The 19,949-nt window shown below is 39.3% G+C and overlaps 1 protein-coding gene across 2 annotated transcripts in view; it reads left to right on the top strand.

Moving 5' to 3' along the window:
- Positions 1 to 19,949, top strand: part of NAV3 (neuron navigator 3) — a 448,741-nt gene that overhangs the window by 257,786 nt on the left and 171,006 nt on the right. The window lies entirely within an intron of this gene.

The following is a 19,949-nucleotide window of genomic DNA, read 5'->3' as shown; positions in this document are numbered from 1 at the left end:
ATTTCATTTAACTTCATTTTTAAGGGCAGTAAATCCAAGAACAAATTTTTAAGTGGAGTCTTTGTGTCTGGAAAACTGGTTTGATGAACAAGACTTGCCAAATTGTTTTTGAATATAAATAGCCTTTTGGATTGTCCACTGTAAAGTCCAGTTAGATGCACTGACTCCAAGACTTTCAGAAATAGCACTTTAGTCATATAGCTCTCTGAGCTATAGCTGGCAGCTGCTTAAAGACATTTTAATACTCTCAGGCAAGAAGCATTTTGTGACTGTGATTCATATGGAGTCTTATTAATCTTTTACTGTGTTTATGGCTAGTCAACTACTTCTAATAAGATAAAGCCTCCTTAGAAGGCTGTGGAACTGACAGGAACAAAATCTGAGCCTCAGTAACATCACTATGCGTTTACTGAATCACTTGCAGTTCCAGTCATGCTCCCTCATGCTGAGAACTTTGCCTTTCTGGTCACATCCAAATAGTACTTGAATAAGGTGCATAATTGTGTAGCTGGCAAGGATTTTGGAGAGTAATGATTTGGATGAGCTTGCATAACAACAGACTGCTGAAGCCAGGCTTAAAAATGGAAATAGAGTAGAAAAAAAATAATTTGCATTTATTCAGTTCATTTTTTAAAGGAGAAGGGGGGTTATTTACAGCTTTTTTTGGCAAAGCTGCAAAAGGTAAGAGGAAAAATTTTGAGTACCAGTGAAGTGAATAATTGGGTCTTTTGGTTCTGACTTTTCAAAAAATAATCAGATTTAGAATAAGTTTTTTCTCTGGCTTCCAGGGTTTTTGAAACCGTCCATAGTAAGAATATATGCAATTTCCATAATAATAGTTATTATTTTAATTACTCATATTACAGCAGCACCTAGTGGCCCCGGCTGAGAATGTTGGGAACTCCAGCGTGGAACTCTAATATTACACACACAGATCGAGAGATAATCGCTCTCTTCTTTAATCACATTAAAACCTGCCATTCCAGACAGACAAGACAAACAAGAAGAGACAAAAGCACTGAAAAGTGATATGATTTCCCGAGGTTATGTAAGTGCTTAGTGACCATCTAGGATTGCTTAGGGACCCACCATTCTGATGTCTATCGAGCTTCATTTCCATGAGAGAAAGGCAAGCTGCTGAGAGAACTATACACCCCAGCAATGTTTCATCTCCAAAGCAACAACATTTGTGTACGTTCCCTGTTGATAGGTAAATCTTTACATGGAGTAGGGATTCTGGATTTCATCTTTAGCTCCGCTGCAGTGATGGGGGCAGCATGGTGAATGCCTGCCCATCCCACAGCAGTACCTGTGGGAATCTCTTTGTATCCAGCTTCCTCCTCCCGCAAGCACATCTCTCAGCTGAGCTGGGCCAAAGACTGTCTCAGGTGCTCTGCATCTCAAACCAGGTGCTTCCTACACTCCTGGACACAGTCGTACATCAGTGTTTGCACACTGCTAAGGTGTCACGTTTAGCCACTTTAACTTGATAGGAATAGAATATAGTTTTTCATCCTTCTTTGGTTCAGTCTCTTTTCTGAACTGTTTGATCTCTACATTCTGATCAGATTGTTTTCCTGCCTTTTGACATACCAATTTTATCCTGCCGATTTCTTTGTATGAGCTAGGAAATATAAAATGTGCTGAACCTAAAGTAGTTCAAACTTGTCGGCTTCCCTCTCAAAGCATCTCAGAGACCGCAGGTATTGAGTCTGCTCTCCATTTGTCTCCTTTGGATTGTGCAGTGATCTGGCCTAGCTGAAGGCACTATCATATTGCATTTTCAGGTAATTTCCCTTGGCAGTGCTTAATTTTGGTAGTCCACTCAGTTAATGATAGGCTACTTCTCTTCTTCTTGTAGTAGTGGACTCTTGGGTACTGTAATATACAGAAAAAAAGCAATGAACAGTGATTGAAACTAGCTTACATGTTTGACATATGCCAATATGTCGTGCTGTGTCCTGTCAGGATTTGTGAGAACATCAGACATCAAACCAACCACAGTCACGATACTCCTATAGCATGCACATTAGTTATTCATTCACTACTTTAATTTTAACATTTTTAGTTTATAAACCTCAAGAATCCCACCACCCTTTTCTTTCATATATGTTTTCATGTTCCTTGCTCTTGTAAGTTGCAGTTAAAGACCAGTGTTTTTTGTATTCATCTGCCATTTGATACCCTTCCCAGGAGCTGATGTCTAAGACGTCAGCTTAAATGAAGCTAGAGAGCACTGACATGGACTGTCTGCTGCTGAAAACACTTGATATTCTCTGTAGATTATATTGATATCAATTCATAATTAATCACTACCAATATTTCCAAGTTCTGTTCTGCTCACTGTTTAATTTTCCTCTTGCTGATGGCTTCGTCTTTCAAGTGATTTTTTTAAGGCATCTCGATTCAGCTGTTACCTTAACTTCTAAACATCTTTTAATGTTTATTTTAAATATCTCTATAACGCTTCTTTTTTAGTTTTCTCTTCGGTAGGTCTGTTGCAATGTCTTATACTCTGTGCTCACCTTGGCAGTGATACATAAAGTAGTTGCAGACAAGTTGAACCAGATCTGCGGGTCCAGTTTCATAAAAATTAAAACCTGTGAAACCCAGCTACATCCAGTTTTTGCATAGTTAGCTTTACCAGGATCCTTGTGGCTGTCATTATGCTCTTACATTTGATGTCACACACGGAATTTGAGATGTACTGGGGAATAAATTATTTTATATTCAAATCTCAGAAACTTTAAATAAATGAAACTTGCAAGATAATTGGCAAGACTCGCGTTTTTGCTGGGTAACTCTACTGTGGTAAAAAGCTTTTGGCATTTCTTATGGATGGCTTTAAAACAGATACTAAGGATTTAAAACTCGGTGTATTATAATATACATTGTCTGTCTACAGTGTCATATAGAGCCTTCTCCTTGCCTTGCCTATTTTTTTTTTTCACAGCTGTGCATTCAAGGAGGACTGTGGCACTGAAGCCTTTTTTTCATCATCTCTTTCAAGCCCTTCAATGGAAAAAAATACCACATTAATTTCTATGTTTTCTTTGTATGACTGATTCCATAAGTCTTTCAGTTAAGGAAACCTAGAATCATCTTTCTTTTAGAAGATAATGGTCTTTCAAGGATTTATCTTTTGATACAACAAAAATATAATTCTTTTCTGCTTCTTTCTATAAGCCATTTGTTTCCTTAATTTCTGTTGTAATTTCCCCCATCATTAGAAAAAGCAGGATAGTATCCTGGGTAGAAAATATGTTATAAACCTTTTCTCTAATGATCCAAAGAGAAAGAATTCAGATACTATTTTTCTTCTTCCTGAATATATTAACAATGTACTGGAAGATCTCCGTTGTTTTGTCTCTAAACAGATCATATCAAACATATAGTAAGCATACAGAGTATCAATTTTAATTCGCCCTGGGCTTGTCAGAGAAAATGCAAGAGAGTCAGAAAGTGTTGGATTGAAAATCTTTCTATGGTGATATTTGCAGTATTGTCCCTTGAGAATTTTACAAAACTAATTTTTCTATTCTTTTCTCATGCAGTTTATGGTGCTTCCAGCTGCATAAACAGTAAAAGAAATTCAAAGTGTCCAAAAATTTTAGGTATATTCTTTTTCAAGTTGATTTTTCCTTCAGAGATTGATGTTGTCTTATTAGCTGTTTTTTTTATTCCTTAGAAATAGCTCTTGTTCCTGTGAGAATGGTCTATGCCAGTACACATCTATGTACAAAATCATCCTTAATTGTAGTTGGTAGCAGGGGTTTTCTCATAATTATTAAAGGACTAGAGAGATCCTTCTCATTAAAAGGCTTCTAACATAGTTACATGGATTTAATGAAAGCTATTTTTAATTTTGTCGATCTTATCTTTGGCACAGTTTTTTACCAGTTTATATAACCAAGGTATGCTTCAAAGGTAGTTTTTGTAATTTAGGATACAGACATGCTGAAGTCAACCAGAGGGAACTGAGTTCACTAAAAATACAAGCCTTGCTGACCACATCCTGGAAATCAGAGTTGAAAAAGGTGTTGGAGCTGTAGCACATTGCCAAATGGATATGAACATTTAGTAAAAAGCTTCAGTTAGCACAGCTGACACCATCTTTGAGTGAGTAGCAGTGTATCTGTTAAAAGTGAGAATCAATGTGACTGTGTGCAGCACTAATAAGATCATTTATATGACATCGTACTTGAGTTCATTAATAATATCTTTAAAAATCTGTAATAAATTGAAAATATTTCAGAAAACAGCCACAAAAATGCCAGCAATTTTGCTATATTCTCAGAGACTGAAGAAAAATTGTGTAGTTTAACAAAAAGAAGGTCGAGTGAGTGAATGAGTCTCTGCTTATCCAGGGAACGTTTTTGTGACAGGGAGAACTGTCTATGACATAGTTTAAAAAGTGTGTGAAGCCTGAAGCTGAAGCAGAACAAAGTGATCATGTCTATACTGGTAGACGTTGCTTTGCCATTTACTGGGGAGATGTGCTTCATAGTGTTCCTGCAGTGTCACAAAACCCTCCTGTGGCTCCGTCTCTGCTTATATGCTTGGGCTTTTCTTTGGAGGAAGCCAAGGTTGCAAGGGAGTGAGGTGTATGCAAGTCCCTTAGCAGGGAGTCAGCCTGTAAACAGGACAAATAGGTGAAAAATGGAACTGCTGAGTGTGCAGTATACCTGCCCTACAGTATGCATGCTTCCCTTCAGTAGACTTCCTCTGACAGGGATGTGTTGGGCAAACACTGTTGAGTAGCATCCCTTGGTATCCAGGAATGTCAATATCCAAGGAAGAGAATATCAGCATTAATATTCTGTGCCTAAAAATTGTTTGTGAAAAACAAGATAGTTTTTTATGAATTAAACATTGTAGGTTCTACTAAAGACCATAGAATTCCATATGAAAATCTGTGGGGTAAGGTTATGTGGACCTCTCTGAAGCCTGAAAATATCATCCCTATATTCACTGTCAAAGGGGTCCACGTGAGCTCTTTCTTTCTGCAGTGTTGAACGCTGTAGGAATGTTCTGGCTTTGCTGTTGTGGTTGGTGACTCTAGTTTGCTATATGGATTAAAGATATGCTTCCTGTGCTTTGGAGAAGCTGCAGCTGAGCCTTCCATACAAGCACGACACGTTGAAACTAATACAGAAATTTTGGCTAAGGATAGAAATACAGTCCCTTACAACTGGAAATTCAATCTGAGTTTTGAAAACGCATCCCAACTCCTTCCATGTGCAGGCCACTTTCTTCTTGCAGTGACACCTGTGTGATCCCTTTTTTGTTTAAATACTGACTATCCCCCCCATTGCTATTGGTGGGAGTTTGCTATAGACCCCCAAACCAGGATATAAAGGCTGATGAAGTATTCTATAGGCAGCTGACAGAGGCCTCACGATCGCTCTCCCTTGTACTCATGGGGGACTTCAATTTCCCTGATATCTGCTGGCAATATAACACAGCAGAGAGGCAGCAGTCCTGGAGATTCTTGGAGTGTGGGGAAGACAATTTCCTAACGCAGCTGGTGAGGGAACCGACCAGGGAAAGTGCCCTACTGGACCTGCTGATAGTTAACTCGGAAGGTCTTGTGGGGGATGTAAATGTTGGAGGCCGTCTTGGACAAAGTGATCATGAAATGATAAAATTTTCAATTCTCACTGAAGCAAGGCGGGGGGCCAGCAGGACTGCCACCCTGGACTTCCGAAGGGCAGACTTTGGCCTCTTCAGGAGCATGATTGGGGGTGTCCCTTGGGAGATGGTCCTCGAGGGCAAGGGTGCCCAGGAAAGCTGGTCATTCTTCAAGGAGGCACTCTTAAAGGCGCAAGATAAAGCTATTCCCAAGTCCCTAAAATCAAGCAGGAAGGGAAGAAGACCAGCCTGGCTAAATAGAGAGCTTCGGCTGGAACTCAGGAACAAAAAGAAGGCTTATAATCTTTGGAAAAAGGGCCTGGCAGATAAGGAGAAATACCATGAAGCGGTGAGGATATGCAGGGGGAAAATTAGAAGGGCCAAGGCTCAAGTGGAGCTCATCTTGGCCACCAATATTAACAATAACAAAAAGGGGTTTTTTCAGTATGTTAACAGCAAGAGAAAGGTTAGGGATAATGTGGGCCCACTGATGGATGAGGTGGGCACCCTAGTAGTGGAAGACACAGAGAAAGCAGAGTTGCTGAATGCCTTCTTTTCCTCAGTTTTCACTGTTAGGACTGCCCCTCATGAATCTGTGACCTTGGAGGCAAGGGGGACGGTATGGAGAGAGGAAATTTTTCCTCAAGTAGATGAGGACCAGGTTCGGGCCCACTTGGCCAAACTGGACATTCATAAGTCCATGGGCCCTGATGGGTTGCACCCACGAGTGCTGAGGGAGCTGGCAGACGTTATCGCTGGACCACTCTCGATCATCTTTGAGAAGTCGTGGAGAACAGGAGAGGTGCCTGAGGACTGGAGGAAGGCCAACATCACTCCAGTCTTCAAAAAGGGCAAGAAGGAGGACCCTGGGAACTACAGACCAGTTAGTCTCACCTCTGTCCCTGGGAAGGTGATGGAGAGACTCATACTAGATGTCATCTCCAAACAAGTTGAAGAGTGGGGGGTTATTGGAAGTGGGCAACACGGGTTTACCAAGGGTAAATCATGTATGACCAATCTGATAGCCTTCTATGATGCCATAACCGGTTGGTTGGATGAGGGGAGGGCAGCAGATGTCATCTACCTTGACTTCAGCAAGGCTTTTGACACTGTCTCCCATAACATCCTCATTGGGAAACTGAGGCAGTATGGGCTGGATGAGGGGACAGTGAGGTGGATTGAGAACTGGCTGTGTGACAGGACCCAAAGGGTAATTATTAATGGAGCAGGTTCAAGTTGGAAGCCTGTAACCAGTGGAGTCCCCCAGGGGTCAATACTTGGACCCGTGCTGTTTAATATATTCATCAGTGACCTGGACGAGGGGACAGAGTGTATCCTCAGCAAGTTTGCTGATGATACCAAACTGGGAGGAGTGGCTGACACCCCGGAGGGCTGTGCTGCCATCCAGCGAGACTTGGACAGGCTGGAGGGCTGGGCAAAGAAGAACCTCATGAGGTTCAACAGGGAAAAGTGTAGGGTCCTGCACCTGGGGAAGAAGAATGTCAGGCACCAATACAGGTTAGGGGTGGACCCGCTAGAGGCAACTACTGAAGAGAAAGATCTAGGGGTCCTGGTGGACAGTAAAATGGCAATGAGTAAACAGTGTGCTCTTGCGGCCAGGAAGGCCAATGGTATCTTGGGTTGTATAGGGAAGAGTGTAGCCAGCAGGTCAAGGGAAGTCATTCTCCCCCTCTACTCTGCACTGGTGAGGCCACAACTGGAGTACTGTGTCCAGTTCTGGGCTCCCCAGTTCAAGAGGGACAGGGAACTACTAGAAAGAGTCCAGCGTAGGGCTACAAAGATGATTCAAGGATTGGAGCATCTCCCTTATGAGGAGAGACTGAGAGAGCTGGGACTCTTTAGTCTGGAGAAGAGAAGGCTGAGGGGAGACCTTATCAACGCCTACAAGTATCTCAAGGGAGGGTTGAAGGAGGAGGGAGCCAGACTCTTTTCAGCGGTTCCCACCGAGAGGACGAGGGGCAACGGGCACAAGTTGGAACATAAGAGGTTCCACTCAAATATGAGGAGAAACTTCTTCACGGTGAGGGTGACGGAACCCTGGAACAGGCTGCCCAGGGAGGTTGTGGAGTCCCCTTCTTTGGAGATCTTCAAGACCCGCCTGGATGCAGTCCTGAGTAACATGCTCTAGCTCTAGGCAATCCTGCTTCAGCAGGGGAGTTGGACTAGATGATCTCTATGGTCCCTTCCAACTCTAGAAATTCAGTGAAATTCAGTGAAATTCAGTGAAATTCACAGATTTCGTAACTGTCTGCTATGGGAGTTTCATGAAAATGCAAGGGAACAGCACTGTAGTTTTGTCAGCTTTGCAGGTTTGGTGTGCTTTAATGAATGGAACACATTCCTGTATTTCCATGGTGCATGCTTGCATACTAAGTTTTCAGAATTTAAGTGAATTGCCTGAAATGTGTTAATTGGAGTGTATGCTCCTGCGTGTGATTGGGTGTAAAAGACATAAAAATATTTCATTCTAAAAAGGAAGAGTATGATTGTGCTTATTGGGTTTTTGGTTAGTTTTTTAAGTTGGTTGAAATAGCTGCAGTAAGAGATGGAAATACAATGAAAGGACAAGTCGTAAGCTCCTTCTTGGACATTCCCATAATTGCCATTAACAGCTTGTTAAGAATATAAAACTAGGAATAAGTGGTCAGTGTTTGCAAAAAGGCATTCTATGATTCCCATCCCCCCAAGGATCTTTGCTGGTGACTCATTCATTATGCTCCTGAAGATCTGGAAAAAGGCATGAATATTAAAATGACAAAATTTGAAAATAGTTACTTGGGATAATGAAATCTAAATCTGATGTGAAGCTGCAGAAAGATCTTGCAATTCTGAACAAAAAGGTGTGTTGAACTCCTATTGCCCTTTACAAGTGAGATGTTAACCAGCATAGAGTTTTCTTGATGATGAGCTGATCGCTTTGTTTTGGGGAAGATGCAGTTAGTTGGTACAAATCTCTGTTTAAAATGTGGTCGAAAGGAATGGCTCCTAGCAATATGGGCAGGACAGAGTCAAAAGCTCATTTTCCTATCCTTTGGTAGGCAAGGGGTGTCTGGTATTCAATAATGTAGTAGTCTTTAAGAGAGAAAAAATGAAAGTACTTTTAGAAAAGGATGACGGGTTTTACAGCATGATATCCAGGGAAGTGATCTCAGTAGAGCCAAAGAAAAAAATGGTAGCAATTAAAATTTGAGCTCCTGTGAGAGGTTTCCTGTGTTTATAGATAGGAAAGATCATATTTTAGCTGAGTTATGTAGAAAGAATCTGCAAGACATAGTCATAGCTTGTGTATGGGTGTTTGGAGGAGAGCAGATTTGAAGAATATGCCCAGGTGTTAGGTAAAAGACTGTGTGGAAAGGATCAGAAGAAGATTAAGAGTTTTGCTCGCATTGGCAACTAGTTAAAAAGATGATTTTAATTTGGGTATGAATATTCTGATCTGGAAAGAAGGAAGAGATGAGATTTTCTTTCCAGTGTCACTATATTTGTACTCTAGGTTATTGTAATCTAGGTCATTGGTTATTTGGCATACCCACATTAGGAATATACATACTTATTTTCATTTACTAGGGAAGTTTCCAATGTATAACACCAAAACCAGCACATAGGGACCTTTACTTTTTGTACAGAGCATATGTACAGCCACGCGAAGGGTAGTAAGCATAATTTCTTCTTCATTCTGTCAAGATCCTGGCAATGCAGATCAAATACCATGACTTTTGTCTTGTGTGAACCTAGCATGGGAATTTCCAGTAGCACCTTAAAATTCCCCTCTGCTCTCCAAGTCTCTCTCTCTGCCAAGTGAGTTATAAAGGACTTGGCCATATGGGAGATGAGCAATCTTGTTTGTGTTACAATGGGAACTTTTTCTTATGGGCTTCCTCAGGTAAAGTAAAAGGCCCTCTTCACCTTGGAGACCTGTTACCTCTTGGAGAAGACTCTGATCTGCCTTAATTCAAATGCCACACTTGGATTTTTGTTCCCACTGATAAAGGCAGAGTTTGGACAATGCAATAGATCAAAAGGCTCCAAGTTACTCCAGATAACTGCCTGTATTGTCCATACCTTTGTGCAGCCTCAAGACAGAGAGTTATCCAGAGGGGATTTTTATGAGGATGTTTTACCCTCAGTGCAGTTGAGCCTGTCCCTTCACGTCACCCAGCTCCCAACAGTTGCAGCTCTTCCCTGGACTTTGTAACTGGTGACTGAAATATCATGCGCCCCATTCCCTGGGAAGAATTTTTCATGGTAATACACAGCTTGTATGTTCTTCAGCATCCCTCCTCCCCAAGGATTTACTTAGCAGTTAATTCTGCATTTCTGGATCCAGCTCTTGTGGTTTTGCAGGGTAAAGGTTCATGCAATTCTTTTTTTTGGGGGAGGGGGGATTGTGGGTAAAATACCCATTGGAGCCCCACTGATGGCAAATACTCCTTTTCACAGTCTGTTCTTTCATACCTTGTAACAGTGATAGTTCTGGACTGAAGCAAACAAGACTGTTACAACTCCATTATAAAAGGATCTAAGCAGATGCCTATCTGTGCATCCTCAACATGACACATATTCAGATTTCCCATTTTCTGATGGTAGTTTCAGGTAGACAAAATTTTCACTTAACTAGCAATGCTTTCTGAGATTCCTGACTAGGTAAGTTGTTTACATTCAATTTATATCTTTACTGGGATTCCCAGGAAAATGCCCAAGACAGTCATAGCCAGGAGCATGTTCTAGCTACCCTTCTGAAGATGTTTTCTTGGATGTGTCTTCTCATTTCCTAGGTAGGTTCATAGTGTGATCTCCCCTTTGAGAACGAACTGCATTCCCACACCCTTTCCCAGTGTCTAGCTTCAGCTGTTCCAGGGAAGACTTTCTTGGATATTTTTGATACATCTGGCCATTTGCAATACACTGTGTAGTGTACAATGTACAAGATGGCTTCAGAGTGTTTACAATTTTTTGGTATTCACTGACTATTCAAGCTGAATATCCCATTAAGGTCTGCCATATTTCCTTGGTTGATGTAACTACTAAGATACATTTTCATTTAGCTGTACTGTCCAGGTTTATTGGGCCCTGAAGGTTCCTGCTATCTGAGAACTATCAAAAATAGAGAGTATCAAAAATAGAGGTGTTTGGCACCCCAAAAGAAAAAACTAAAGGGAATAATGCAGGTCCATCTAAGGATGCATTATGGGAATAATGGTGACAACATGAATGGAGGGAATAAAGAAGGAAAAGAGGACAGAACGTTAAAGATTGTTGACATTCAAGGATGAATGTGTTGGAATTCTGGTTCCAAGTTTTGCTGAAAGGAAATTATTGATGTTATTAACATAGCTGGTTTGAGTAAGATGAGTAAATTGGTTTATGATGGAACTGGCAAAGGAAGGATTCTGACTGCTTTTGTGAACAAACTCTAAAATTTCTAAAAACTCTAGAAATGGAAGAGAAAATGTAGGTGGGGTGAGAGCTGGACAGACAAGCAGAGGAACAGTTGCCTTTTTGTGGGAAACCAGACATTTTTATTGTGGGGGAAAGAGAAAGCTAAAGAAAGTATGGGAAAACTGCTGCAAGTGTTAGATCTAGTAGAGCATAAAGGAAGGGAAACTTCGTTCATCCTGCCTAAGGATGTTAATGGCTTGGAACGGAAGAGGAGGAGAAGGCAACCGAATCATCACTTTTTTGATATGAATTGATTCTGGTTTGGCTTTTTGTTAGACCTCTTTATTCTGGACTGGAACAAGCAGTTCTCTTTACATCCAGGGAAGATCTGAGAACATTAAAAGAACCACAGGATTTATGACAATCCCTCTTCACAGAACAGCTCAGAGTTACTCACTCACATCAGGCAGTGAGATTCATATTCCCCTGACTCACTCACATTTGTCTGTCTGAAGTCATAAAAGAAAATGCCACAGGAACACATCCTGGGTATCATTTTACTAGGCTTGAAGAACTACATTATTCATTAAAGATAAATTACATGCAGTTATTTGCCTTTTTGTTTAGGCTAACAAATGCCTTGTCCTATTCATGTGTGGGATCACATGAGAATAACTCATCTAGATGTTAATGAAATAATCAAATAATCATGTCATAAGAAGTACTTACACTGTGATGATATTGGTCTCCATCAAATCTACTGAGAAGTTAGGTTAGTGATGGATTTGCTTGGTTAGGGCTAGGATTAGGGCTATGCACATTTTATTTCTGTAGACCAAGATTGCTGAACACAAAAAGATCTTTTTCTTCCTTAAAATCAACTATTTCCCTTCATACCTTCCTCTCCCTGCCCCCCAACATTTCCTTGAAAGCCCCATCATTTTAATCTATATCTGGAATATGCCAGTACTTCCATGCCCCTGAGGCATGCCCATCTCACCCATGTCTTCTCGCCATCCCTCAACTGTGTTTGTCAGGAATGTCATTTGATGTCTCTTGAATTGTGTTAGGAGGATATGCAGAGATTAAGTACTAGAGAAATTTATGCATCAAGACTAGTGGGTGACATACACCCTGCAGTATTTATTATTTGAAGAGATGCAATTTACAGTCTCCCCATTTCCCTCCATCTGTAGTTAGTTTTCCACCCTCTTCAATTTTCTGGGGTTTTTTATTCCTCAAAAATGTCATGCAAACATTCCCTGAAGTTTTGGAAATGATCAAATATATATTTTTGATACAGATGCTTAGACAAAGAGACAAGGTATAAATGGCCTTGGAACCTCCATTAATAGAAATGCACTGAAAAGTTTTAACACAAACATGCAGTTAAAATACATACACACAAATTGACTATGACATGCATTTTAGAAAGCACCTGTTGGTTATAGTCATTAATATATTTTTTCTCAGGATAGCAGCAGCAGGATTACAGTAAATATGTCTGCTTCATGATAGTGTATTTTTATCATCTTCTATAGGGAGAGTATGTTATAAATACTAGGAATGTCTAGAATGTTTATTGGATTTAAAAATAGAGAAGAAAGTGTGTGATGTTTAGCTGAACAGCAAAAATGCATATTTAAGCTTTAGAAGAAAACAAACAATGTCTCTGAAGTGGTTTTACTTTACAGTATATCCAAACAAGGCTTTTGGGTAATTTTGAGGTTTTGTCAGCTTTCTAGATTTTTATCAAATGTATGATTATTTTGGAACTGTGGCAAAAGGCCAGTTCTGTTATGGTTACAGTTGAGGACTTACTTCTATTTAAAGATTTTCTAACCACTCCCTTTACAATACTTCTGCTTAAATTATAATTTTGTGTGCTGTATGTTAGTTAGGAAAGGTTTTTCTTCCACATCTGTGAAGCCTTCAATTTGCTCAGAGAGGTAGACCTTTCACAAGAGAGCATTACCTAAGGTTGAAGCAGAGTCTCAAGGTCTCTCACTCATCCATCCTTCATCCTAAAATAATCTGCCACTGTTCGTCTGGACAAGGGTCAATTTTGCAGCTTCAGTAACACGCAAAACTCTCAAGGAACACCATGAGCATGTGTTTGGTGTGTAGTGCACACATACGTAGACGTGCATGTGTGTGAAGTACCTTGTCTAGTTCTAATGACCCCCCAGTGATTTTATTGACGTTGAAAGGCATATAAGCCTCTCTCCCTACCTCTCATTTGTGAATGGTTTGTGGGAGCTTCCAAGTTCCAGGGGCTTCGATGCGCTGTTGTATTTTCTGGATGTCTGTGAGAGTCTGAGGTGGCCATTCTTCTAGGGCTGGTAGAGCTACCATCTCTGCTCCTTTGGGTGAGTCCAGAGTAAGTTTAGACAAAAGGTACTGAACATAATTTTGAGATTTAAGCATTGAGACCTGCAAGCAATAAATGAAGGTGCTGAACAAGTAGTAATATTACCATCTTTTATTTGGTTGGGATGGGAAATCCAACTACTGGGAAGATGTTTTATTGGGGACACAGGAACTGCACAACTGTCCATAAAATGCTGTCTGTGGTGTAATGCATAAAGCAGCAGAGGGTGCCAGAAAGCAAGAAGTTGTGGTTTCCATTGTAAGTAATGGAAAAGGAAAGGGATTGTAACAAGCAATGGTAGGGTGGAACATTGTGAATTTGGCTACTAAAGGGGGGAAGAAGATGCACTTGTAATTTTAAGCACTCAAATGTGCTTAAAATTAAAATAACACTCCCAACAAATTGTCAAGCTTTTTGGAGGTATTGTGTGTTACATTATACCTAGGATGACAGTGCTTTTCGCTGAATCATCTTTTAGTGGCTATACATGCCCAGAATTTCAAAGCTTGGCCCTATAGCAAAGAGGCTGTAAGACAGGAGGATAATAAAGTAGCACAGAATGTCCCAATGATGTAGTGTGCTAATTACAAGCCAATTTGGTAACAAAAACCATTCTGTCCTTCTGCATTTGTAATTTTTAAACGTATTAAAAAAGACTTGACAACCTCCCCCTGCTGTCCTGCTAAGTAAAATACCAAATATTTTATGCCAAATACAGCTTTTTCAGCAATATTGTATTACTTCCAGAATATAATACAATTACAATGTTAGAAATTGAAGGGAAAGAACAGAAAGGTGCATACTGAAATTATTGTGATCAGTCCAGATGTATCCTCTCACTCTGCCCTTGATCTTTGCTGGAACAGGAGCTGCCTACATCTGCTGCAGCTAACGCAAGCCTGTTTTGAGGAAAGAATACCAAATCTGCTTGATTATACAGTGTCTTTCATAGACTTACTGTTTTGGAGTTCCTTGACTTTTTTTGGTCCATTCTGCTCTTTCCCCAGTATCTACAGTTACTGTAGTAGGGGGATTAAAAGGCACTTCTTTGCCTGCTCCTTGAATATTGGTGTATGCGTTACTGTTGTGGTCACCACTTACTCCATGAAATGTCAAAATGAAGCACATTGGCTTTCTCAGAAAAAAATCTTCTGTCTGCTATCATCATGTACACATCCATGGGACTGGTTGCTGAGTAGATGTGGTTTTTTTCATTGATCACACTTACTGTTCTGCCAGCCTGCTCCTGCTGTCAGGAGCCCATGGATCTGGCCAGTCTGGAATGGCATGAGGTACCATTGGGAGCTGAAACTCGGTGTTAGCGAAGGTTTTGGTGCCACTGAACTGGATTTAAATGCTGATGTTAACTCTAAATATAAACTTTATTACAGCTGGTGACCCTTTTATAGGCAATACTATTATGGTACACAAAGGTAAATTTGCTTAAGCTAGCAATAGAACAGGCAAGTTACCACAAAGGCTACTTATTTCAATAGCATTAACTAATCCCTTCTCATGTAAAGGCTCTTGATCAGGTTAATTAAAATATTAACACAATCTTCTTATGTTTTTTTTATTATTTTATGTAACTTGTCTGTTTAAATCCACTGTGACCTGAAACATAATACACAAATGGTTAGAATACAGTACAACCATTTTTGTTTCAGCAGAAATAAATAGTATAAATACAGTAATCTATTTGGCAGCTTTCTGATGTGCAAGAATTATTTAAAACACTCCTAGTCTGGGGACCAGACTGACCATATGATCAACAGATGATCATATGACATAAATCAGAGCTATACTTATTTTAAGTTGAACTTATTTTAAGTTGGCCCAGTGTCTGGATATGAATTAATGTGGGCAGGGTTCAGTTTCAGAGTCAGTCCAAGATACTTTTTTTTTTTTTTTTTTTTTTTTGGTTTTTTTTTTTTTTTTTCTTCAAAACTTATTAACAGTGATCAGACCAAAAATAACTCCCACTACCTGCTCCTTAACCAGGGCAGCGGCCTCGACTCTCCAAGGAAAAGAAATATTGTTGTTCTGCACCGTCATTCCTCCTTTTCTTTTCTTTTTTTTTTTTTTTTTTTTTGTTAGGACTTCATTGTATTTAATCTCACAAACTGATCAGAAATAATTTTTGCTTTTTGAAGAGTTTATATCAATCTAAAGCATTTGTTTACATCTGCAGTTCTTCGCAATTCTTTCAGGTAACATCCTGACGAGCACCAAACCTGTGAAGTCCAAAAGGTTGAATCTGAACAGTCTGTCTGAAATAGAAATATGTTTGTATTTTAGCTTGTAGCTTTTGGCAGTCTTTAATTTTATAATAATTAGAATATGCTTCGTTTAGGCTTGTATTGTCAGCTAATTGGAACCTTGTTTGAATTATTCATACCTCTTGATTCTTCAGAGTTTCTTTGGAATTACAATGGGAGCGTACCAATGACATTTCCCTCTAGGGAAAAAATACCACAAGAGTTTTCTTTGTCCCATGGTTTCCACACTGGAGAGCTGAGACCTATTTGTATGTGAAATAAATAGTATTAGACAGCTACAGTTTTGTCTCTTCTAACTGCATATATAACTAGTTAACCAACATCCTAGTCTAGTGGGCTGTTTTTCTTGTCATTCACAGATTTTCTCAGTAATTCCTCCCCAAAATAGCTTTAAATTAGGGTGGTTTTTTTTTGTAAAATCTCTCACTTAGCTCATAGACAAATCAGCAGCAATGGTCCACAGTAAACATATGTGAAAGGGTGTCCTCAAAGTTCTTGTATATATAAGGCTTCTATTTGGATTTCTTAGCATAAACAGTTTTGAAAGATTTATATTGTTACATCGTATAAATTAATGTATTTGAAGATATGTGTCCCCTCCAAAGCCCAGTAAATGCTTATTTTTCAAGTAAAACTGTCTGTATTTTGGAACTTGAAAACACTTGGATAACTATTTAAAACATCACTTCCTCCTACACTTCACACTTCATTGGCTACAACTGGAAGTGAAGTGACAGCAAGCAATAAGTGTTTGTTCAGGCCTCATTTTATAGGCTCAAGCACTTCTGATGTTTCTGTTATAACATTTGGCTAAGAATTCAAGAAAAAATCCTGGCCCTATGGAACTTAAGATCAGATATCCTATTGCCTTCCATGGTTCGGGGTACTTTTCAGGTGCTTTCCAGGTGACTGAGAATCCTGATGCAAAATCTTGTGAAAATGTGGAAAATGCTTCCTGTGGTTATGAACGTATAGCAAAGAACTGTGTAACCGTGAAGGCTGTTTATAAGCATGGTATGAAAAGATATACAGCATGACCTAATAATTCTTTGTATTCTAAACATGGTATAAAATACACTGCTGAGGTACGCTAGCAAAAGTGAAAGCCTGAATCTGAGTCTTTTATATTATTCCTATGGCTTTTGAAGATGTCTGGTTTAATTTGAATAGTTTTAATAACCTGTGACATCAATTAATCATCAATTTAATATCTTTTGAGTCTTTTTCTTTATGGTTTGGATCAATTTGAGTCAGTAATACAAACACTAAACATCAAGAAAAATCAATGACTGATGTTATAGTCTCTCCTGCATATATCTTCCCAAGGACTTTAAGTTCTGGCTGAAGGACTAGCCCAATAACTTTAGACGTACAGAACTCTCTGGGCTGCACTTTCAGAGGTTGTTAATAACAAATATTTTTATCACTTCCTTTGATGAGCTCAATGTTCTATAAATATTTGGCAGGGTAATATGCAAAATATATCTAATTAAAAAAAACATCAGAATGTTTATAAAATCAAAAGGCCAGAAGGATAGGAGCAAATTGTCAGTGTCTCTCCTGCACAAGCTGTAGCATTATGACTTCTGGTGTAATCAAAAAGGGAGGTTTCAGAAACCCTAAAGTGCATCTGGATGGATTCCATTTGCAAAGTTCAAGAGATGCAGTGAAATGCCCCATAGTTTACCTGTTTACTTATCTTTTAAAGGTTTCATTCCGCCTCTGGTTGTAATTGGCCTTATTTCTAAAAGCTGCTTTTTTGGATGAGCTAAATGAAGTTGCTATGTGCTAAATAGTGGTGAAAGAGAGAACTGGAATGCTTTCAAAGGTTTAATTAAATCTAGTAAATGAACACTCTGTGGTAGACTCTCTTTTGACCTAATGGAGAGAAACTCCTCTGTTTTAAAGAAGCGTGCATTTTCACATTGCCCTCCAATTTTCGGAAGCTGCCAAGTTCCATAACTGTTTAGCCATTTGTACCTTGCTGACTCAGAAGTGTTGCATAACTAAAAAAGAGCGTGTAGACAGGCTCACTAAAACGATGTTTTGCTTTAAAAAACACTGTGTTTAAACAGAGTTCCTTTTATCATTGCCTTAAAAGGTGTCCTTCCAGGGTAATATTTATCTTCAATTTTGTGTTCTTAGTGTATGTGTAGGGCTCTTTCATGGTGGCAGTGGCCACAGGCCTGAGGAGATGACAGCACTGAAGAAGGGAGTTACTTTGAGACTCTGGAAGAGAACTTTTGCCTAAGTCTTTTCTTTTGATCCATGCTGCTGTGGAGTCATATTTTAGCTTTCTAAGAAATTCATGCAAGATACTGACATAATTTCATGGCTTTCTGAATCCAAATCAAGGCGTCTATTCAGGACTAAATCCAGCACTGTATTCCAGTCAAAAACCTAACACTTCTCACAATTTCTATTATAGCAGTACAAATCACTTCTGAAATTACCATTGTATTTTGTGCTTTGCAATATCTGCTGTAAAGACTAGTGTCTAGACTACTCTCTACTGGGTAAAGCAAATGCAGACAAGACACAGCAGGAAGACTGGGTGAGAAAGGAAGAGAAGAGAAGCAAGATCACACCATTATATAGGTGAACAGAGTAATATTTTGCATTCTTCTCTTAAGGGGTTTTTTGGGTATATTTGTAGATAGAGGTATTTTGGGTTTTATAGGAAAATGATCAGCAGATATTCATAATGATCTGTTTGGTCATCTAAAAATTACGATTAGGATTAATGCTTTTATTTAGAATAACTGAATTATTCATTAACATGTTGATGTGTACAAAGAGGGAAAAAAAAAACAAAAACCAAAAAACAACCAAACACATTGTATTTGACATTGCAGAGATTATCTCCCATTTACCCCAAGCATTCCAAGCACCAAGTCAGGGGCTAGGTGAAAAACCTGCAACACCAGTTGTCACTTTCATGTTCCTGACAGGACTGACAATAATACATGCCAAAAGGGACCCATTTCCCACTGTAACATTTTCTTAAAAACAATACACACCCCAGCTCACACTCTGACCTCAACAGTGACCTCATACATTCTTTTATCAGCAGGTCAGTACATATGTCTGTTGAATTCTCCAAGTATTTGAGAAGTTAATTTGTTTTCACATTTCTGGTTTTACTGGTGATAGTTCATGTTTGGAGTGCATGTTGGAAGTATTTGACGTGCGTGTTCCTAAATATCTGTTGGAAAAGGAAGTCAAAGATATTTCAGGTTTAAATACCACCATCATCCTTTCCTCAAAAAATAACTAATAATTAAATAACTCCAGCATCATTTCCTAAAAATTTTTGCCTAGGAGGCCTTCTGCATACCAGTAGTTATTATCCTCCAAGGTAAAATTCTCCTCAAATGCCTTCAGTAAATCAGTTTTTAATTTGCATACACAACAAAGTCAGTGCTGAGTTTGGAACAGTTTTTTGGACTGATGCTACCTAGGTCACTGATAGTTATTTTCATTAAATGCTCCTTAAATTATTGTATTGCAAGTAATGAGGAGTTTGTTAGAAAAATGTTACTCTGAATGCATGTGCATGTCAGTGGATTCTGCTTAACACCCTGAATTTATTTATAATTTCCATAGGAAAATGGAATGTGCCTTGCATCTGGGTGAGGTAACAGGCCACGTACAACAGCAAGTCAGCAGAACGCATTTAATATCTCCCAGCAGGACTGCTAACACCTGTTTTATCTGGGTGGGTTTTCAAATTTACACCACCCATGGAAACTTGACATTGCCTTCCAGTATAGTTACAAAAAACCATTGCAATAAGCTGTCATGTTAGGAGCTTATGGGAAATAAATTATCAGAACATAAATAATGTGATTTTTAAGTCTCTCCTCTTTGTACTTTTGCAAGTTTTACTGGAGAGCTTGCTTCTCTTCTGATTTTCCCTTTCTTCTCCTTTCTTGCTCCTTGTTTGTTGTGCGGGTGTCTATTTTTGTCAGTTAGGTTGACGGTTGGACAAGATGATCTTTAAGGTCCCTTCCAACCTAGAAGATTCTGTGATTCTGTGATTCAAATTTCCCTAATTTCTACAATGTGACCTGAGAATTCATGGCAAATTTTACCTAGTCTTGGTGGTCTTCAGTTAAGGGAGTAGTGCAACATTCAGCCTGCCATATCAGTATCTTGTACAGAGATTGCAAATTTGAAACTAGAGAGGTTTCTCAGTAAGGTCCCTGTAAGTTTTGTGTTACTCTGGGCCACACTTCTTCCCATTGCATTTCCTTCAGGATTTGGAA

Source organism: Calidris pugnax, unplaced genomic scaffold (genome assembly GCF_001431845.1).
Source record: "Calidris pugnax isolate Ruff unplaced genomic scaffold, ASM143184v1 scaffold44, whole genome shotgun sequence".
In the NCBI taxonomy this organism is placed as follows: Eukaryota; Metazoa; Chordata; class Aves; order Charadriiformes; family Scolopacidae; genus Calidris; species Calidris pugnax.
The sequence above is the reverse complement of the archived record's forward strand: the minus strand, read 5'-3'. Positions and strand labels throughout refer to the sequence as shown.